The following is a 22995-nucleotide window of genomic DNA, read 5'->3' as shown; positions in this document are numbered from 1 at the left end:
TTAATGAAATAAAAAAACTCTTTTTAATATTAATCCTGATAAATCACCAAGACTGGAAGGATTCCAAGCATTCTTTTTTTAGAAATGTTGAGAAATTATAGGGGAAGATCTATGCAATGAAATCAAATCCACTAGAAATGGAGGATCAGTATTAACAGAAATTAATCATACATTCCTAACCTTAATTCCAAAAAATAGTTAAGGTTGAGGAACCAAGAGACTTCAGATCAATAGCTCCCTGTAATACAATTTACAAAATCTTATCAAAAACTTTAGCAAACCACTTAAAAGGTTTTCTTCCTCAACTTATATCAAAAGAGAAAATAGGGTTTGTCCCCAGGAGAGCCATTCTAGATGGTATGTCAATTATCCAAGAAACTATTCACTCAACATCAAATAATAAGGAGACATGCATGTTGATGAAACTAGACATACAAAAAGCAAATGACAAGGTGGATTGGAGATTTCAATGCAAAACCCTTGAAGCATTTGGATTCTTGCATCAATGGATCAACATCATTTATCAATGTATCTCAACCCCGAAAATATATTTTCTAATCAATGGAACATCATAAGGTTTCTTTAGTATCTCTAAGGGGATTCTACAAGGAGACCCTATTTCACCTTTCCTCTTCATCATCATGGAAGAAACATTCAAGAGAACCATTAAATTAGCTCAAAATGATGAAATTATTAAAGGAATTAAGGTCACAAAGAATATCACAAATACCACTCATCGATAGTTTGCATATGACACAATCTTTGCATGTATAAGCTCTAAAAAAGAAGCAAAAAACTTTTAAAAATCATTAATAACTATACCAAAGCCTCGAGACAAAAAATTAATGCTGAAAAATCTGCAATCTTCTTCCTCAACAGTCCACTTCAAAGGGAAGACTATATCTACAATGAGTTCGGGTATAACAAAGGAACCTTTCCATGCAAGTACTTAGGAATATATCTAGAAAATGGAGCTAAGAAGAATCAAGGTTGGGAGAAAATTCTAGAAAGAATAGATAATCACACGGAAGCATGCAAAGGAAAATGGCTAACCAAAGTTGGTAGAACAACTAAAATGAAAGTTTTTCTCTCAACTTTACCCATGTATCAATTACCATGTCTTCAACTACCTAAGAACATTAATAAAAAATATAGAAGCAATACTAAGAGACTTCTTTTGGAAAGGTATAGAGGATAAAAAGGTGGCTTTAATTCAATGGGACAAGATATGTAGGCCAAAAGAAGTAGGGGGATTAGGAGTAAAAAACCTAGACTGGCAGAATGAAGCATTAGGAGCCAAACAAGTATGGCAGATGTATCAAGAAAGAGACAAAAAATGGGCCAGAATAATGTATAGTAAATATTTGAATGCAACAAACAACTCATCTCTCCTAAGAACTACGAACACCACCACCCCCCCCCCCCCCCCCCCAAAAAAAGGATCAGTAGCCTAGAATTTTATGCAAAAATGTTGCCCATTGATCTCTAATTTTGTAACTTGGGATATAGGAAGAGGTGATAAAGCTCTATTTTGGGAAGACTCATGGAACAGACACCTTCCTCTAGACAAATCAAATCTCTTTATCGGTTCTAAAAATCTACTAACTTCTATATGGGGAATCAAAATGGTTGATTATATCCAAAATGATCCTTCTAATGAACAAGTTCCATGGAGATGGAAATTCCTAGATGATTTGGGCCTTCTATTAGAAGAATAAGAGAAATTAGAGACTATTCTAAGAGATGGCCCAATCAACTACCATGATAGGGAAGATAAGCTCATTTGGGTGGCCTCCAAAGATGGAACTTATTAGGTAAAGGAAGGATACAACCTTATGATCAATGCACAAAGATGGGAAGCTACAAACATGCCCCTGAGTCTCTGTTGGGACCCAGCAGGATCACCTAAAGTAGGTATTTTCCTATGGGCAGCCTCACAAAATTGAATCCTAACTACAGATAGATTTAGGAAAATGGATTTTGAAGGCCCATCTAGATGCACTCTATGTAAGGAAAATTATGAATCCATAGATCATCTCTTCTATCAATGTAAATATGGTAAGTGCTGGGAGTGGCCTGAAATGAAACTTAATTGGACTGCCCCACTCTCGGGGGCGTGGCAAGGTTTCCTAACAAGGTGGCCCAAAGACTCTAATTACAAAGTGTATGGAAAATTATGAAACATCACCTTTGCTATTCTAGTATGCGAGATCTACTAAGAAAGAAATAGACAAATTTTCAACAACATTGAACTTAATGCTTTATCCCTCAACAAAATTGAAGCAAGCATCACAGAAGTTATGAACTATAACCTTAGAAAAACTACAAAAGAACAAGGATCATTCTTAGAATGGGATGTAGATATAAAAAAGAATTGGCAACATTTAATCAATTCCCCACCCCCCTCACTTATAAAGAAAATAATGGTACAACTAGAAGTGAATGCAGGTGGGAACCTCCATCCAAAGGACAAAAGAAACTCAATTTTGACAGAGCCTCAAGAAGAAACCTAAGGAAAATAGGAATCAGATGTATAATCAAGGAAAATTCTAGAAATTAGATCATGAAGAGAGCTAAACCCTTGGGCATAGCTACTAATAATATTGCAAAACTAGAAACCTTACATGAAGGATTAAAATTTAGTATAAAATTAAAAATCAATAGGATCATAGTAGACGGAGATTCTCAAGTTATATTATACACACTCAGGAAAAGGAAAATACCTAATTGGGTCTTGAATTCTAAACTTGAGAATATCCTCAACCTAATGGACATGTTTGAAGAAGTAATATTTAACCACATTTACAGAGAAGGCAATTCAAAAGTAGACCAATTGGCTAATAAAGGAACAGATGGAGAGAATATTCTTCTATTAGCCAATGAAATTGAAAATATATAGTAACACGTTAATCATATTGACCTCTTTTTTTAAATTCCTCCCTCTTTATTGTACTCAAACTTAACGATTTCATCATTGTGTGAACTTTTAACTACAATTTTTACTCATCACTTAGAGTAACTATAGCTAAAAGGCAAAACATTGTAATCATAAAACTTATGTATATATTTGCTCACGGACAGCAATGATCTTCAGATGTTGACATCTCTCAAACCTCTCTAGATCTTTCCAAATCCTGATATTAGTATTTAATACTCAGCTCTACATCATTTATTACCGCTTCTACTATGGGCAATTTAGACTTTGTCTAGTTTAGGTGTGAGAATGGATATAAACATCAGCTTGTGTCATGCTTTAGAGATCCATACTATGGCATTTAGAGGTAATGTTATGTTGAAGAGATGGAATCAGCTTCTTAACCTAGTAGATGATATGTCCAGGGTAGCCATCAGTCAAGCACTAGGTGAAGGAGTCTTCAATTATGACTACTCTTGGAGTACTAATAGCGATATTGTAGTAGTGTTTATCGGGTATTTAGCTAGGACCAAAATTGGTAAATGGGAGATTATCTGGCTCTACTACAATTTGTTTGACCCTATATGGTTGGAAGGTTTAGAAAAAATGGTTTTTAGCATAGATGACAAGCTTAAGGTTCCTTTGCTAGAATTTTATGTCTCACCTGCCCGACATCTTTGAATTAGAAATTGTTCCTAGATGTCCATCTCTAGTCATACGAGAAAACATTCATTTTTATCAAGAATGGCCAAAAATGGAGGCCATCATCCACTTTCTTCTTTGGTGGAGAAGCATCATGGAGGACCCCAACAAGGACTAGTTACTGAATTACCTCCAAATCTTCAATACATGTATTCATCTGGGGGTTGAATTTGAAGAACTTGTAGCCCTGGAGTTTTGCCTTCCAAAATTAGATAAATCTAGTAGGGAAAGGAACACTTTTTAGTTCCCTCCAAGCTCCAATGCCAAAGATTTGAAGGAATTTTTTGAAATCATAATGGTGTACTAGAAGAGGGAAGGAGAAACCTAGTTCTGAAGTGCTCTTGCAATGATGGCTTTTTGGGATAATTGCTCTAGTTTTCGACTCTATGCTCCTAGGTCTTCAGCTTCGAGATGTACTTCATTTTATTCTAGTTTTTCTTGTAGGTCATTAGCTTTATAATTTTACTAGTTCTCTTTGTATTGACTTCTGTTAGGGCTACCTCTCTAAAATGAGTTCTTAGTACATTAAAGATCTTTAGTTTTAGGGCTGATATAATTTTTTTCTTTGTATAAATTTTATGGGCTCTATGGTTAGTAGGTTTTAGTCTTCGACATCATTCCTAGTGGCCAGGGCACTGGTGTTGGTTATGATTTTAGAAGCTAAGGGCTCGGTCTTATGATATTGCGACAATGTAATATTGATTTGGCAAAGCTGAAGACTTTTGGGTTTCGTAGGTAGTCTGGTTTCTCCCCTATTGAATATGGGTTTTTTCTTGTTTCTTTTTGGCCTCCTTTTTTGCTTCTAAGTTACGGATCTAGCAATAATTCTATAAATGAAACTATTTTGGAAGCTAGGTTTCATCCTTTGTAGATGTGGATTCTAATATCAACTGTTATTAGAATTGTAATTTAGTCTATATAGTTATCATTTGTGTATTCCTTGAATGATCATATGTAAAGCTCCATATATCAATATAGTATTCACTTTGGGTGTAATCACATCTTGTTTCTCATTGGTTTGATTTCTACATTAGTTTTTTTTTCAAATTGGAATATTAGATACATATTAATTATACTTCTAGCCCTTGAGTCTACATTGATTAGTTTTTGTATGAATCCTTCAAACTTTGATCCATAAGATTTGGCTCTCTTGGAATTTGAAATAAGAAAAATGCATCCTATTTTAACTAAAGGAACAATCAGACATAATTAAAAGGAATCTAATCCATATTTAAAATGTTAACTAATTTATCATCTATTCGGTCATGTACTTTAATAAAAAAGGCAATAGTAGAGTTTTTCCCCTTAGTTTGGGCTCAAATTTGATTTGTAGATTATCCTGATTAATCATAGGATTTAGTAAAATTTAGTTTTAGGGATAAATCTACCTAATCAAACTTCTTAAAGAGGTATTCCTAATAACTGACAAAGTATTAAATACTAATCAAAGAGGCTGATAGGCATATGTATCAAGAATAGAGCTTAAGTAGGTTTAATTTTAAAAAATAGATCAAGATTGTTTATCATGAAGTTGAATGATACAAACATAAGGACTTTTTGATAGGAAAATAGGGAGATCAATTCTAATGATATATTTTTCTAACAGAACTAATGTAATTTTTGAGTTCCATTATCATCAGCAAGTTAGCAAGGTGTAATCACATTTTTCAAATTTGTAGAGGTATAGTCTATTGCAAGAAATGAAGATTAGCATATCTCCATCGTTTATTCCCTAGCAACTAAAAAGCAAAAGATGTATGTAATTAAGATCAACGTATCTAGAAATATTTAGAGGGGAATCATATCAACTATATTGTATATAGAACAAAATAAAATAGAAAGGTTGAGACTAGGGTATGCCCCTTTTAATCATGTAATAATAAAGGACTAAGGTCTTAGGCAAGACTAGAGGTTTTCTTCTCCGTTCTTTCCTACCAAATCCCATTTGAATGGAGATAGTATGTTGTCTTTTTATTAAATTAATATAATTATCAAGGCTTCAGCCTTTTACCTATCAAAAAATTATTTAATTAATTAATTAATTAAGTCATTCAGTATATTCCAGGAAAAGTTTTTACTTTATAGTTTAATTACTCTAAATGAATGATCAATACAATGGGAGTTGTGAGTGTCATGCTTGTCATAATTATTCTTAAATGGAAATTTTCAGATGCGTCATGAATTGTGAAACTTGAATATTATTTATTTCACTATAGACAATTATGTCAAAATTAAGTTCGATAATATCTTAAAATTAGTCCAAAATTCAAATTTACTTTACTTTCCCAGCAGTATAATATTTATCTTTCAAATTAAATGTGAAGAGTTTTTTTAAAGAAATTATTATTTTTTACAGCTGTTTTAAATCATTTGATATATATATTTACATATATATACATATATGTATATATGTATATATATTTACATATATACATATATGTATATATGTATATATGTATATATATGTATATATGTATATATATATATATATGTATATATATATGTATATATATATATATATGTATATATATATGTATATATACATATATATATACATACATATATGTATATATGTATATATGTATATATATATATATATATATGTATATATATATGTATATATATATATATATATATATACATACATATATGTATATATGTATATATATGTATATATATATATATATACATACATATATGTATATATATTACATACATATATGTATATATACATATACATATACATTGATGTTGTTTAGATCTCTCATTTAAAAAATTCAGATATAGAACTTTTCTTAGTGAATTTTAGTTCTAATAATTTATTTTCAAAGATTTTTTTTTTTTGAAGTATTATATAGTAGCCAAAAAGATGGGGGGCTGACCCCGGAGAACAAAAAGGTTGAATAATTAGCTAGAGGTTACCTCCAAATCATCCAACTGATACCAATTTTATACTTCAAAAAACATATAAGTTTCAGAACAAAATAATTGTTACCATCAGTTATGTTACTAACCAACAAAGAAAATGGAAAAGCATTCCAGTAGCAAGGGAACATATTGCTAATATCAGTCTAGCACTTAAACATATACATATATAATAAAAGCTCATAGGGCACCAAGTTTAGAGTGATTGACAACATAAAAGAAAAATAAAAAAATAGAGTAGGGGCTAGGTGCCCTCATTCTTTCTTGGTTCCTCGTTCTCCTTAGGCTCATCCCTTTTCACGTCCACCCCTCCTCTTTGACAAGTTTGTCCAGGAGTGTCTTCAGCTAGTCCTCTGCCAGGAAGCCATAAATGGAGTGAATAGTTTCGCTCTCCTTGCCCAGGTCCTTCACCTCATTATTCACCTACAGGAAATAAAGAGTAGTGGTAGTGAAATGCATAAATTTTGTGGAGAATTCCACTAGTGTGGAAAATTTCTAGTAGATGTCAATGTAATTGTCCACCATCTCCTTCATCAACTACTCTAGCCTATTCAACTAAGCATTTCTTTGGCTCTAGTCATGGCTATGCTTCCCTTTTTGTCCCCCACCTTTTGGAGTGTCTTTCATGGGGCAGGTGATGTCCTCCCCCTTGATTCTAACCGGTGATGGGACACCTTCAAGGGTATCTGATATGTGTGAGGGACTAGGTGGGTTGGAGATAGGCTTCTTTCCAATGTCATCTATCTTGGTAGACTCAGAGGTAAAGCCTTGTTTGGGGTGGGGGTGGACTTAAATTTCTTGAATTGGAGATGTTTGCTAGTTCTTCAAGCATTCTACTTACTCTTCCTTGTGTCTTTATCTGAATCAATGAGGCTTATTTTAACCTCAAGCATAGGGGTTGTCTTGATTTTTTTGTGGCTTGAGCCAAGTAAAGGGTCCATAGAAATTTGGGTAGTGATTGTAGCCAACGGTTGACTAGAAGTGGTAGGTTTAAAGCGAGGTGTTAGTTGTATAGTTTATTCATGAAACCCTGGTGAATGAGATAAAAGGGTTTATTCTCCTCTTTCTTTTTACTAGCCTTATAGACATTGTCTTCCATGGAATTCAAAATAAGACATGGAAATGAAATCTGATCTAGGTTCCTAAAATGGTTTAGAATGGGGAAATGATAGTATTAAAGTACTTGGAACCGATCCTTGAGGGTAATATATCTCATTATGGCATAGGAAATAACATCTTAGGGCTTTGGAAGATTCTCTCTAGAAAACCCACCATGCATTTGAACCGATTTCTCATTAAACTTGAAGAACTTCCACAGACTAGTTTCCTCATTCACTTTGGCCTACTTGTGCCAATTCTTGCCTCCCAGGGAAAACCCTCCAACCTTAGCACTAACCTCTTCTATGATTTTGAATGTCATCCCACTAATGTTCACTTTTCTATCATTCCACAAGTTGAAGAATTACATCGAGGTGTGCTCATCATATTTTTCCATTCATTTCATAAACAGTAATAAACCACCTTCCCAAAGATAAACCAGCACAACTTCACTCTTACAGATGGAAGCCTCAACCCCCACTGGTTCAATGTAATTACTGGTGCCCATACTTCCACCCAACTCAACCACCAACTCCTTAGATTTTTCCAACGTTGCCTTGTTCCAAGTTTGGCAGTCCCCATAGGTTAACTAAATTACACCCAAGATGAAAATGTTAAGGTAGCAAAAACCCATCATAAGGCTGCAAAGTTTCCCAAAAATCAAAAAACCTCCCTTAGCAACATGTGTTAATAGTCCCTCTGTAATCACCCATCGCTAGCCATAGTTGGAGTGGGGTTTGATTAAAGTGTCTTTTTCATCTTTTTTAGTTAGTTTTGTATCTCTAGATAAATCCACTCCTATCATCCTTTTACGAAAATAATTAAAGCTCGTAATAAGAAGATCATAAAATTGAATCCTCATGCAATCTTGCCAAAATATCACTTTATGAAGGGAAATCATATTACCTTCCCATCCACTTGGATTTTTAGAGGCATGCCACCTGTTGTGATGATTCATGCAATGTTATGAGAAGTGCACTCACATTCTATCATCACTTGAGTTGGTGATGGAATTTGGTTGGCATCCTTTCATTCGATTAGCCACATGACATTATGGCCAAATTTTTCCAACTTGTTCACCACGCCATTTCCTTCGTAGTAAATGTGGTCCGTGTGGATCTCTTGGTACCCCTCCATCAACTTGCAAATTTTGTCTATTGTCACTTTGATTGTCCTGCTACTCCAACATTCTCCTCTAACAACTTTAATAATTAACATTGAATCCCCCTCAGTTCTAAATTATTTTATTTTATTTTATCAAAATTCTAAATTATTTTATGTTAGAAAATAATCTTTCTTTCGCTTAAATATCAATAATATTTGCAAAAATAGATACTATGATGAAATGATAGAAATTCAAAACCTAACTATAGATAAATATCATCTACAATTTGTTGGATACAATTGTTCAATGTTGTGTTGTCTCTAATTTTACACAAATGTCATATCAGTTATCAGTCAGAGTCTACCGAGCTCAGATGGTCAGCAAGGCAAAAGAAAAAGTTTACCGAGTTCAAAAGGCTAGAAAAGAAGGTTTATAGTGTCTATCGAGCATTCTTAGGCTTTACCTTGGACAGGTAGTTGCTACCGAGCTTTCAAGGTTTAGCAAAGGAAATTCAATTTTTATTGAGCTCACTCGGTCATCAAGAGAAAATAGTGTTGGAAATAGTTCTAACAGTGAAAGAAATCTAGTTCTTACCGAGTTAACTCGATAGCCAAAGGATTTTTTGCAGCTTTTATAGTGTTAACTGAGTTAAGACAGTTAACTCAGAAAATTATTTCTAAAAGCAATATTTACTGAGCAGGGTCGGCCAATGAAGGATTCCATTATTTTGTGAAATAAAGTATATTTGTTTAATGTAATATTTGTAGCTGACTGATATATGGTTTATTGGTAAATGTAACTTGTGAATGAGCCAACTTGATAATCTGAATGGTATATATATAAGGTCAAGCTGCGAATTCTAAGTGTGTGTTAGATGTGAATGAGAAGTACTAAGAGCGAATTTTGAAGGATGATCAGAGATCATTGAGGAGAAGCAAAGCTATATTTGATCGAGAAGGATCTAATAGTGCAGAATGGAGATCTGTTTTCAGCAAATTTAGTTGCATCTTATTCAGGTCAATTCATTGTTACTTTCTAACCATTGTAGTAGTGATTTCAAATCTCTTAACAAAGTTGGTTTAACAGCCATTTTGTAAATCCTCTAACAAGGTGATAGTTCATGAATTGTTCTAAAGACCTCTAGCAAGGCCACTCCTAATAGGGTGATTAAATCCTCTAACAGGGTCACACCTAACAGTGTGTATTGTAACATTTAACAGGGTTGGCTCCTAAGAGGGCTCACTTCAGAAGAGTGAAAAAATTGTTAGCTAGTTCCTTGGTGGTTTTTTCCATATTAGGTTTCCACATTAAATCTAGTGTCTCTTGTGTTCATTTTATTTAACTTTTGCATGCATATTAATAATTATGAATGCTAGATGATTAGTAACCAATTAATCTACTGAGTTACAACATTCTTACAGTGTTTACCAAGTATCAGTAATAAATAGGTATTTAAGACATCTAAGGGATCTGTGGATTTTTTTCTTTGGTAACTGATTCCCCCCCCTCTTAGTTACTCCGTCTATAATTCCAACAATTGGTATCAAAGCTTTTTGGTGCTTACAGGAAAATATTTCAAGGACCTAAGCCAAAGGTCAAGATGTCTTATAAGAGGGAAACTTCAAGACTTAATAGAGACAACTTATCAGCATGGCAGGGGTTGATGAGACTTCATTTGGCTTCTATTGGTGATACAGGACTAAAGTACCCTGATGAAAAATATGCAAAACCTTCTGGTACATTATCTATCAATGATATTGCTAAAAAGAAGACTCACAACAACATGATGATAGATATATCATCTGCTTTGAGTTATGAAGAATTTGATGACATCAAGGATTTGCAAAACCACCTTTGAAATGTGGAACAAGCTGAAAGAGATCTATGGAGGAGATGATAATGTGAGAAGAGCCAAAGAAAAAATTTTGAGAGGAAAATTTGATCAAATGAGGATGAGAAAGGATGAAAACATTGCAAAATATGTTAAAAGAGTTAAAGCATGTGTTAGTGTAATCAAATCATCCGGAGGAGATATCAAGGAGGAGACAGTTATAAGTAAAGTTCTTAGAACTCTACTTCCCATTTATGCAATCAGAGTCTCTACAATTCAAGAAAGAAGATGTGAAGCAAATTATAAGATAAATTTAGAGGCCATAATTGGAAGATTGACTGCATTTGAGCTAGACAACTATGATGATTATGTTCTAGCTACCAAGAACATTGAATCAACATTTGAAGCCAAGCTTTCACTCAAAGAAAAAGGTAAAAATTTAAAGGATCCTCAATCAGATAGTGATGAAGAATCAGAACAGAGTTCAGACAGTGATCTTGAGGTGGTTGAAGCTCTACTAGCAAGGAAATATTCAAGAGTCAAAGAAAAATACAAATGTAAGGTTCCTCTAATCCATTTTTCTTGTGAAGAAATTAGACATATTGCTACTAGGTACCCAAATAAGAAAAACAAGGATGAGAAGAAAGGTCAAAAGTGCAATGGCAAGAAAGACTTCAAATCATTCAAGAATAAAGGTAAGAAAACATGTTTCATGGCTAAAGATTCTAATAATTCTGATGATGAAGAAGAAGATGAAATTGTTTACATAGCTGTAAAGGATGAATCTGATAATGATGAAGAAATGGCACTCATTTCTCATGTGAGAAAAAATGATACATGGATTATAGATAGTGGTTATTTTCATCACATGACTAGTGATAAAATTAAGTTTGAACACTTTGAAGACTATGATGGTGGTAGTGTAAGATTTGGTAATACAGTGGGTGAACCCACAATACTAGGTACCACTTTTGGGGGACAAAGGAAATCGCGAAATGATGAAAAATTTGCATATAGAATTTTACGTATGTTCGCCTGAACGTGTTAACTATGTTTGTGTGAACATATAAGCATTCTATGTTTGTGCGAACATATAAGTGTTCTATGTTTGTGTGAACATATTAAGTTTAAACAAGGTATGTTCACACGAACATACCTTGTTAATATGTTTGTGCAAACATATTTGTAATGATGATTTTGCGATTAAAATTCACTTTTCCGGTTGAGATCTTGATAAATTTGTCTTTTTTGTATGTTCATGCGAACACATATTATTATAAATGTTTGCGTGAACACGTTAAATTAAATTTCCAACTGTCGAATTATTTTTCTCGTACATTCGTGCGAACAAATGTTTGCACAAACATATTAGACAACCTCGCACAAACATTGTGTTTGTGCGAACATCTCAAATTACAAATATTTGGTGTTGTTTTCTGGAGAAAAAATGAAATTGGCTCGTTTGACCCCTAAAATTGAGATTGAATGTCTCCTACTATAAAATAATAAAATGCCAATTTGTGCTACTTGGAGCAAGCTTTCCAATGACTATAATTGTAATACATATTATATTCATTAAGACTTTCAAATATGAGTTTAACTCATTATAAGTTCATTATTGATTTAGCATCAACCGACTTTGACACCTCAAGAAAATTAGTAAATTAGGTCAAAAAAAATTCGAAAAATATGTAGGAACTAGCTTATTGAGAGACCTTTCTATTAAAAAAAAAGGTTTCTAATAAATTGACTTCAAATTATTTGTGTCAAACGAAACGTATGTCTAAATTATGATTCATGTCACTTCAAAACTTCATAAACTATACAATATTCAACCAAAATGAATCCTCTGGATATTGATGTTAGGAATCTAACACCAAAAGAATTATGTCATTATCATTTCTAGAAAAAAAAAGTTATGTGTGTCAAACGGACAGTCACTCTTTAAAAATATTGAATTTTATTATGTACTACTTTTGGAAGGAGATGAAAAAATTAACCTAAATAAATTTTTTTTTTTCAGATTAAAAAATATGGTTACAAAGTAGGAATAGAGTACTCAAAATCATTAGTTTATGTCATCTTGAAATTATTTATAGTTTTCAAGATATAGTCAGTTGAACATGATATTTGTTGCAAAAATATTGATTTCAATGTCAAAATTGGTCAAAAAGTGGAACCCATTATTGTGAGATCACCCTTGTATAAGAGGAAAAGGAATTATCTCACTGACCAAGGAACTTGTATGTGATAATGCATATTGGGTAAAAGGACTAAAGCATAATCTGCTGAGTGTGGCACAACTACTCAATAATGGATTCAAAGTGGAATTTATGCATGGAAAAGCAAGAGTGTTGGATGGAAAAGGAAAGCTGATTGGATCAGGCACTCAAACAAAAGGTAACTTGTTTTATCTTGAACTTGGTGAATGTTCATTTTTTATTGCTCAAGTTGAAGAAAGTTGGTTATGGCATAGGAGGTTATGTCATGTAAACTTTGACAACTTGATAAAGATAAGTAAATTCAAGAAAGTAAGAGGCATTCCTAACATAAAGAAACCTGAGGTTGGTCTATGCAAGAATTGTCAAATTGGCAAAATGGGAAAAACTAGTTTTAAAAGCAAGAACTATCAGTTTGAAAAAAAATTAGAAATTGTGCATACTGACTTATGTGGACCTATTGGCATTGAAAGTTATACTGGTGAAAAATGCTTCATTCTTTTTGTTGATGATTATTCAAGAATGATGATTGTCATGTACCTAAAAGAGAAATCAGAAGCATTTGAAAAGTTCAAATGGTATTTGGCTAGAGTGGAAAAGGAAATAGGCAAAAGACTGAAATGTTTAAGGTTTGACAGAGGTGATAAATTTATTTCACATGAATTCAATAACTTTTGCATTGAAAGGGGAATCAAAAGACAAGTTTCAGCACCAAGAACTCCTGAACAAAATGGAATAGCTGAAAGAAGGAACAGATCTATCATAGACTGTGCAAGAACCTTAATGATTGAGAAAAGCATTGCTATCAAATATTGGAAGGAAGCTATCACCACTGCAATTCATACCTTGAACCAAGTACAGCTAAAAAAGGACTCATTCAAGACCCCCTATGAGTTGTGGTATGGCTACAAACCTAATGTAAGTTACCTAAAAGTATTTGGAAGGAAATGTTACATTTTGAAAGAATCTAGAAAAGGTAAATTTGATATAAAGGGTGATGAAGGAATATTTTTGGGATATTCTTGCAAAAGTAAAGCATGTAGATGTTTGAATCTGTCTACTCACAAAGTCATAGAAAGTGCACATGTGAAAGTTGATGAGTTTGCAAAAAGAATTGAAGAAGAAAGAAAAAGGGAACCTGAAGGCTACAGGAGATTTGTTTACATTGAATGTAATACAATGCCAAATATACCTATTAATCAAGAATCTTCAACTCCAGAGTCTTTAGTAATTGAGTCGCAGGAAGTTCAAACTGAGCTAATGCCTACTGAGTTGCAAGAACCTGAGTTGCAAACAAAAGCTACCGAATCAACATCTACCGAGCCTGAACAACCAAATCCAGAACTAGAAGTTGAGACACAAAAGGATAAAAATGCAAGTCATTCAAAAGGCAAGGAGTCTGTGTTAGCCAAGTATGTCAGGAAGCACCATGCACCAGATCAGATCATTGGAGATAAATCAGAAGGAACAATGACAAGAAGTAAGTTGAAAGGCACTTGTTTACTTGCTGATTTTGAGCCTAGAAATGTCAAAGATGCATTAGAAAATGAAAGTTGGATTAAAGCTATGAATGAAGAGATAGAACAAATAGAGAAAAATAAAACATGGACTCTTGTACCTAGACCTAAAGACAAAAATGTAATTGGAACTAAGTGGGTATTCAAAAACAAGTTAAATGAAGATGGTAAGGTGTCAAGGAACAAAGCTAGACTGGTATGCAAAGGATACTCTCAAGAAGAAGATGTAGACTATGGTGAGACTTTTGCTCTTGTTGCAAGATTGGAAGGTGTCAGAACCTTACTTGCATATGTTGCATACAAATGATTCAAAGTTTATTAGATGGATGTCAAGTCAGCATTTCTCAATGGCATATTGGATGAAGAGGTTTACATTGAACAGCCTAAAGGTTTTGTTGATCCAAACAAGAAGGACATGGTCTACAAATTGTATAAAGCATTATATGGTCTGAAACAAGCCCCTAGAGCATGGTATGAAAGATTGCATAACTATTTTATTCAGATTGGTTTTCAAAGAACTAACGATAATAGTAGTTTGTACATAAAAGAAGGACCAGATAATAAGATTGTTTTAGCAGAGATATTTGTAGATGATACTTTGTTCATAGGAAATGATGATCTTTGCAAAAAAAATTCAAAACAAATGAACAAGGAATTTGAAATGTCAATGTTTGGTGAAATCAAATTCTTTGTTGGTCTTCAAATTCAACAGAATAAGAATGGCATCTACATCACTCAATCTAAATACATCAAGGAGATACTGAAAAATTTTGGTATGGAAGACTACAAACTAGTTGAGACTCATATGTGTACTGGATCGAAACTCACCAAAGATGATGAATCAAAGGAAGTGGATCAGACATTGTATAGATGTATGATTGGAGAGTTGCAGTATGTAGTGCACACAAGACCAGAAATTGCCCTTGTAGTAGGAATTGTGGCAAGATTTTCAGCAAAACCAAAAGAAAATCACATGATGGCAATCAAAAGGATCATGAGATATTTAAAAGGAACTCAAGATTATGGATTATGGTATAAATTTGGAGGAAATCTAGATTTAAAAGTGTTCACCAATGCAGATTGGGTAGGGAATGTTGATGATAGAAAGAGTACAAGTGGAGGAGCTTTCTTTTTTGGAAAGAGGTTGGTTTCCTGGACAAGTAAAAAGTAGAATTGTACATACGAGTCCACAGTAGAGGCTGAATATGTTGTAGCAGTAGTAAACTGCTCAAACATTGTATGGTTCAAACAATTATTGGAAGGTATGAAGCAAGAAATCAAAGAACCTGTTATTATGTTTTGTGACAACACAAGTGCAATCAACATATTCAAGAATCCAGTGATGCATTCAAAAACCAAGCATATGCTATAAAGTATCACTTCGTCAGAGAATTGGTACAAGAAAAGGAAATCAGATTGGAATATGTCCATACAAAAGAACAAATTGCTGACATATTCACAAAGCCTTTACCTAAGGATGCATTATTGTATCTAAGAGGTAAGCTAGGGGTCATTCCCCTATCTAAAGCTCACTAAAATACAGTTTTAGTGATGCATCAATAGGAACAGAATTGAAGATCTATCAGTTGATGCAACAAAGTAATGAAGACATTGCATATGAATCAGTGCATTAGGTACAATGTTATTCATTTAATTTGTGTTTTCTTTGGCATGTGTTGTCAAAGAGGGAGAGTATACTGTCATATATTTCTGAAATTTGCAAGAAAATGAGAGCTTGTGTAAGAGGGAGAGATTATTATGAAAGAGGGAGATTTTTGTAAAGTAAAGATCTATTTAGACCCATTTTCAAATTTCATTCTACTATGACATGTTGCGTTGTCATCAATGCCAAAGAGGGAGATTGTTTGATACAATTGTTCAATTGTGTGTTGCCTTTGATGTTACACAAATGTCATATCAGTTATCAGTTAGAGTCTACTGAGCTCAAATTGTCAGCAAGGAAAAAGACAAAGTTTACCGAGTTCAGAAGGTTAGCAAAGAAGGTTTACAGTGTCTACCGAGCATTCTCAGGCTTTACCTTGCACAAGCAGTTGCTACCAAGCTTTCAAGGTTTAGCAAAGGAAACTCACTTGTTACCGAGCTCACTCAGTCATCAAGAGAAAATAGTGTAGGAAATAGTTCTAACCGAGCTTTCATGGACAGTGAAGGAAATCTGGTTCTTACCAAGTTAGCTCGAGAGCCAAAGGATTTTTTGCAGCTTTTGCAGTGTTAACCGAGTTAAGACGGTTAACTTAGGAAATTATTTCTCAAAGTAGTATTTATCGAGCAGGGTCGGCCAGTGAAGGATTCCATTATTTTGTGAAATAAAATTTATTTGTTTAATGTAATATTTGTAGCCAACTGATATATGGTTTATTGGTAAATGTAACTTGTGAATGAGCCAACTTGATAATCTGAATGGCATATATATAAGGTCAAGTTGTGAATTCTAAGTGTGTAATGGATGTGAATGAGAAGAAGGACTAAGAGAGAATTTTGAAGGATGATCAAAGATCATTGAGGAGCAACAAAGCTATATTTGATCGAGAAGGATCTAATAGTGCAGAATGGAGATCTGTTATCAGCAAATTTAGTTACATCTTATTCAAGTCAATCCATTGTTGCTTTCTAACCATTGTAACAATGATTTCAAATCTTTTAACAGAGTTGGTTTAACAGCCATTTTGTAAATCCTCTATCAAGGTGACAGTTCAATTGAATTGTTCTAAATACCTCTAGCAAGGCCACTCCTAACAGGGTGACTAAATCTTCTAATAGGGTCACACCTAATAGTGTGTATTGTAACCTTTAACAGGGTTGGCTCCTAATAGGGCTCACTTCAGAAGAGTGAAAAAATTGGTAGCTAGTTACTTGGTGGTTTTTTCCATATTGGGTTTCCACGTTAAATCTGGTGTCTCTTGTGTTCATTTTATTTAACTTTTGCATGCATATTAATAATTATGAATGCTAGATGATTAGTACCTAGTTAATCTACCAAGTTACAGCATTCTTACAGTGGTTACCGAGTATCAGCAGTAAACAGGTATTTAAGACATCTAAGAGATCTGTGAATTTGTTTTTGTGGTAACTAATTCAGCAACACCCCCCCCCCCTCAGTTACTCCATCTATAATTCCAACACAATTTACTTATGAAAAAAAAAATATCATCTACAATTCCATCAATGAAATGAAACATTTTCTATCTAGAAAATAAGTTATAAAAATATGAATGATATGTAAAATGTATATTTTTTAAAAAAAAACTAACATAAACCTTTTAGAATTTCATTTACACATACTTATTTATTTTATTTCAAACTAAACATATAAATATATCTCTTTCAAATAGATATTAAAAAATTATTAATTAACTAATTATTTTAATAAATATATTTAATTCATCCATCTCAAAGAAGAAATAGGTGAAAGAAAGATTATTATGGAAGAATAAAACCGTTTTATCTATTTGTAATTGTATAGTAGATAAAATCAATAATTTTATATTAAACTTTTAATAAAATTTAAGTTGGTATATAAATTTAAAATTATATTGAAATTGACAAATATAGAAATTATAAAAAATTGAACTTCAAATTTGATGCAAATTATAAATATTTTAACTTTAAATTTAATATACAATAGTTTGTACACTTGATATGAAAATTAAATATAATGAATAACCCCCCAAAATAATTTTGTAAGTTAATTGGAAAAACCTAATTTTTCAAACAAAAAAAAGAAAAAAAACCAAACCTCCTTGAATTTAAAATGAGAAAATAAAATAATATTCCAGTTAACTATTTAGAGTTATAGTTGAGAGACTCCGAGTACCTCGATCATGCTATGTGCATGTATGACTATGCATAGTATTGAGGGGGCAAATTGGTCGGCTGCATAACGGGCTCCATAAGGAGTTCCTTTCTGCTTACTCCGCCTGTCAAAGTTGCAGATACAAGGAAAGCGGATGCACACGTGGCACAGTTACGTGACATTCTCTGTGGTTGTGTTTGCTCCTGGTTCGTCGAAGCGTTCGATGATATTCCATGAGGGAAGCGGACTAAAAAAGTATAAATTGAAATCCCTATCTCGATTGAAATCCGGGAGGCACAGCACGGCACGGGGCTGGAAAACATTTTAAACCACTTTGGATCGCAATTGGTAGTTTGCATTACAAGCGAAGATAGCAAAAAAAACCAAATTTTGTTCCTCTAGGGAGCCCTGATTTCGTTCTCAGATCTGCCCATGGACAAATATCTGCACCGACTCCCGCCTCAGCCGCAACAGAAGCAAAAGGAATTAGCAGATTTTAGAAGACGGAAACCATTTCTGGAAGACGACAGCGGAAACAGCACACCGTTGAAGAAGAAGATGAGGATCCATAACGAAGCAGATTATTTTATCAGTAATCACGGTTCGAACTCCACCTTTTCCCAGGGCCGCAGAGGATCTGGCAGGACAAGCCGATCGCCATCGCCAGGGTTCGATCACCTCGCAGCCGCCTCCATTAATGCACACAAATTCCCTTCGTCAGGTTCAGTAGTTAACTGGCGGCTGGCCTGTTCTATGGCGAGGGAATACCTCTCACGCGGGACACTGCTGGGAAAACAATGGCCGCCGCAGGATTCGAACACAAGACCTCGGGAAGACGCTGCGGCGGAGCAGAGGAAGAATCTGCGAGAAGACGAAGCTGCCAGTGAAAGGGAAGCGCTTTACTCCACTTTAACCACCGATTTCCTCCGCTCAGAAGATTTTCATATTCCGGGGATTGTAAATCCTGCACAGATGGCCGCTTGGTTCGGATTGATTTGATACCACTCTGCTGAAACCCTAGAATGTAAACTCTAGATGATGGCCGTGCTATCTTGTGATATAAGCCCGGACTGCTCTAGATTTGTTATGTCTTCGTTTCGAAAAGGTGAAGCTTCCCTATTTTGATTTTTCAGGTTATTCTGTATAAGAAAGTTTCGACGCTCACGCAGTTGACAGATTAGAACGTCTGAATACCGTTGTGGTATTGTATGGGCGGACAAAAGCCAGCTTGCAGAGAGTTTCGATTGGTCAGCAGACTGAAAATGTTATACCAAAGCAAGCGTATAACATTTATTTCTTTACCGCTACGGCAGGAATTTGTGAAGTGTTTTTAATTACGGCAGGATACGGGTTCGAATCCGGAAAGCTGCTCTTATGAAACTTGTACCTCAGGAGAAGGAAGCATTCAGCGAGGTCCACTGAGTTTCACTTCGTCTCTTTGTCGTCATCTGACGGGATTTTTAAATTTAAATTTTCAATCATGTTTCGTCAGAAAACTAGTGGATCCATCTTCCATTTGCTGATCTCATATTACGTATTTTTAAAATCTTTAAAAACCATTATTATTGCTGTTAATTTCTTTTTTATGGAGGTTTCTTTGTAAGTCATTTAACTTCACCATTAGATCAAAAGCCCATTGACATTATTGTTGTTATGACTATTCATATGCAGTTAATTTCTTTTTCCTAGCTCTTTCTTAATTTCTTTTTCCTAACTCTTACTGACTTTAATTCATATATGACAATTATTTTTGTCCTATATAAAAATGGTGAAATTGAAAGTTGAATCTTGCTGATTGTAGGTGAGATGGGGAATCTTATATATAAGTGTTTTATTCTTCACATTGATTATCAACTTTTTTATATAAGAAACTTTTAAAATTATTAGATAGAATATGGAAATGAATGAACAATGATGTGAAAGAAGTGCATACAATAACACTAACGATCAAATAAAATTTTAATATTAAAAGTAAATAGAATATTGTGTAGGGATCTGTTTTACAAATAATATTAGAGTAAAGACTATATGAACATTGTCTATTGTTTAATTTTTAAATTCTAAACATTGTCTATTGTTTAATTTTAAAATCCTAATTAAGATCTTGAGTATATTATTTTAGGTCAAATCTTGTTTCAATAGTTTAAAGTATTAAGTTATTTTCATGATTGTTATGTCTTTTGGAAATCACAAATCCAAACTATTTCCTATTTCTTTGTACATTCTAGTTGAAAATGTTAGATTTTGTTAACTCGTGTCACCAAGTTCATAAAAAAGAGCTTGAACAAGAAGGGAACTATGTGATAATAAGGTGTGTCAAATACAAATGCTTTCATTTTCTTAGGAGAGGTCCTAAAATTAGCGTAAGAGACATGTTTTATGTGACCTAATATAGTTATTCTATACAAGTAATTAGAAGTAGATATTCCAAAATATTTATTTAATATATGATGTTTAGGGAAAAGGTGTTTTGATGAGAAAAAAAGTGATGCAAGATATTTCAAAAAAATTGTTGGTTCTCCTTCTATCTCCTCATTACTTAGAGATTTGTTATTATATCCAATTTCACATTAAGGTAGAGTGCTTTCAATAGAATAATTGACTATGATTCTTTGATATGACTTTTTACAAGTCTTTAGATTACTTCTATTAGTTCAAACATAAATTTGATTGTCACAAATAGATATTAAATTAGAATTTGCAATCTTCATTTAACCATAACAGATCCAAATTTGATTTAAGAATTCATAACCAATGTTAGAAATCAGATTTGCCAAAGGCTCAAATGATTTTTAATATAAATTTCTGAAACTTTGCATAGTGGCAAACTAATTGAAATGATCTATTCTCCATCTAATTTTTTCCTATTTTGCTATTTTGTATCATTTACATATCTTAACTAGTTTTATTTCTTTAGATTTGATCTCGACGTAGTTATAGTCTTAGTAATGTGTTTAGCATTTGAATTTGCACAATTGTCAATATTTTTTAAGTTAGAGGATTGAGTGACAAAATATATAAATTGTGTGTTTGATTTCTTGATATAGGTGATAAATCAAAGATTACATAAGAGGTTGATAGAGAATATTGTGAGAGCTCACAACATGTTATTTAAGCAATAGGAATAGGGAAATGCCAAATACAAATCTGAACGCCATGACACATGGAACTATCTTTACCACAAAATAGCTAAAGTTTCTCAATGAAGAGAATTTTTAAGTTCATTGCTAACAAAATTATTATCACCTACACAATTAAGGATTGGCCTCCAATCATTTGGTAAGCAATAGTTGATAGAGTTGATAAAAGCATAGTATGTCATAAAAAAATGTTAGCAATCTCTCTCTCTCCCCCCCCCTCTCTTTCCTATTCTCTCTCTCTCTCTCTCTCTCTCTCTCTCTCTCTCTCTCTCTCTCTCTCTCTCTCTCTCTCGCACGTGCACACACACACACACACACACACACTCCCGTATCTCTCTTACTCTCTCTATCCTATCACCCCTCTCTCTCCATCTTATTTCCCACCCCTCTCTCTCTCTCCATATTTCTCACTCTCTCCATCCTCTCTCTCTCTCTCTCTCTCTCTCTCTCACGTGCACACACACACGCACGCACAAACACACACACACACACTCCCTTATCTCTCTTACTCTCTCTATCCTATCATCCCTCTCTCTCCATCTTATTTCTCACCTCTCTCTCTCTCTCTCTCTCTCTCTCTCTCTCTCTCTCTCTCTCTCTCTCTCGCCATCCTAACCCTTTCTCTCCATATTTCTCTCTTTATCCATGTACAATCCCCTTTCACTCTCTCCATCTTGTCCCACTATCTCTTTCTCTCTGACTCTATATCTCTCTATCTCTCTCTCTCACTCTCTCTTATGATATCCCCTCTCTTTCTTCCTATCCACTACTCTCTCTTTCCTTCTTCCTCTCCCTCCCCCCCTTCTCTCTCTCTCTCTCTAACCCCTAATCCCTAACCCCCCTCTCTCTCCCTAACCTTTGATCCTTGAAATGGGAACTTCACGTAAAGAGAGATATAGAGAGATAGAGTAGGTGATAGGAAGAGGGAGATGGGATAGGATGAGAGAGAGAGAGAGAGAGAGAGAGAGAGAGAGAGAGAGAGAGAGAGAGAGAGAGGGACATAGGAGAGATAGAGAGAGATGAAGAGAGTGAGAGAGGGACATAGGAGAGAGAGAGAGAGAGAGAGAGAGAGAGAGAGAGAGAGAGAGAGAGAGATGAATTGATGGAGAGAGGGACCTGTGTGTGTGTGTGTGTGTGTGTGTGTGTGTGAGAGAGAGAGAGAGAGAGAGAGATGAATTGGTAGAGAGAGAGGGACATCGAAGGGAGGGGGAGAGAGAGAGAGAGAGAGAGATGAATTGGTGGAGAGAGAGAGAGGAACATGAGAGAGACAGTCATGAATTCATGGAGAGAGAGAGAGAGAGGGACATTAGAGAGAGAGGGGGGATAGGAAAAGAGAGAGGGGATAGGATAAGAGAGAGTGAGAGAGAGACAGGGGGATATGATGGAGAGAGTGAAAATTATGGAGAGGGGGGGGATATGATAGAGAGAGTAAGAGAGACAATGGAATGTGTGTGAAAGAGAGAGAGAGAGAGAGTAGGGGATAGGAAGAGGGAGAGGGTATAGGATGAAAGAGAGAGAGAGAGAGAGAGAGAGAGAGAGAGAGAGAGAGAGAGTGTGTGTGTGTGTGTGTGAGAGAGAGAGAGAGAGAGATGCAGAGAGTGAGAGAGAGAGATGAAGTGATGGATAGAGAGGGACATAGGAGGGAGGGAGAGAGAGAGAGAGAGAGAGAGAGAGAGAGAGAGAGCGGGGGGGGGCTTAGGGATTACTTGGTGAGAGACAATGTGTAAGAGTAA

The sequence above is a fragment of the Cupressus sempervirens genome, chromosome 7 (genome assembly GCF_028749045.1).
Source record: "Cupressus sempervirens isolate cs-2001-9-10 chromosome 7, ASM2874904v1, whole genome shotgun sequence".
NCBI classification, from domain to species: domain Eukaryota; kingdom Viridiplantae; phylum Streptophyta; class Pinopsida; order Cupressales; family Cupressaceae; genus Cupressus; species Cupressus sempervirens.
Note: the sequence above shows the minus strand (reverse complement) of the source record.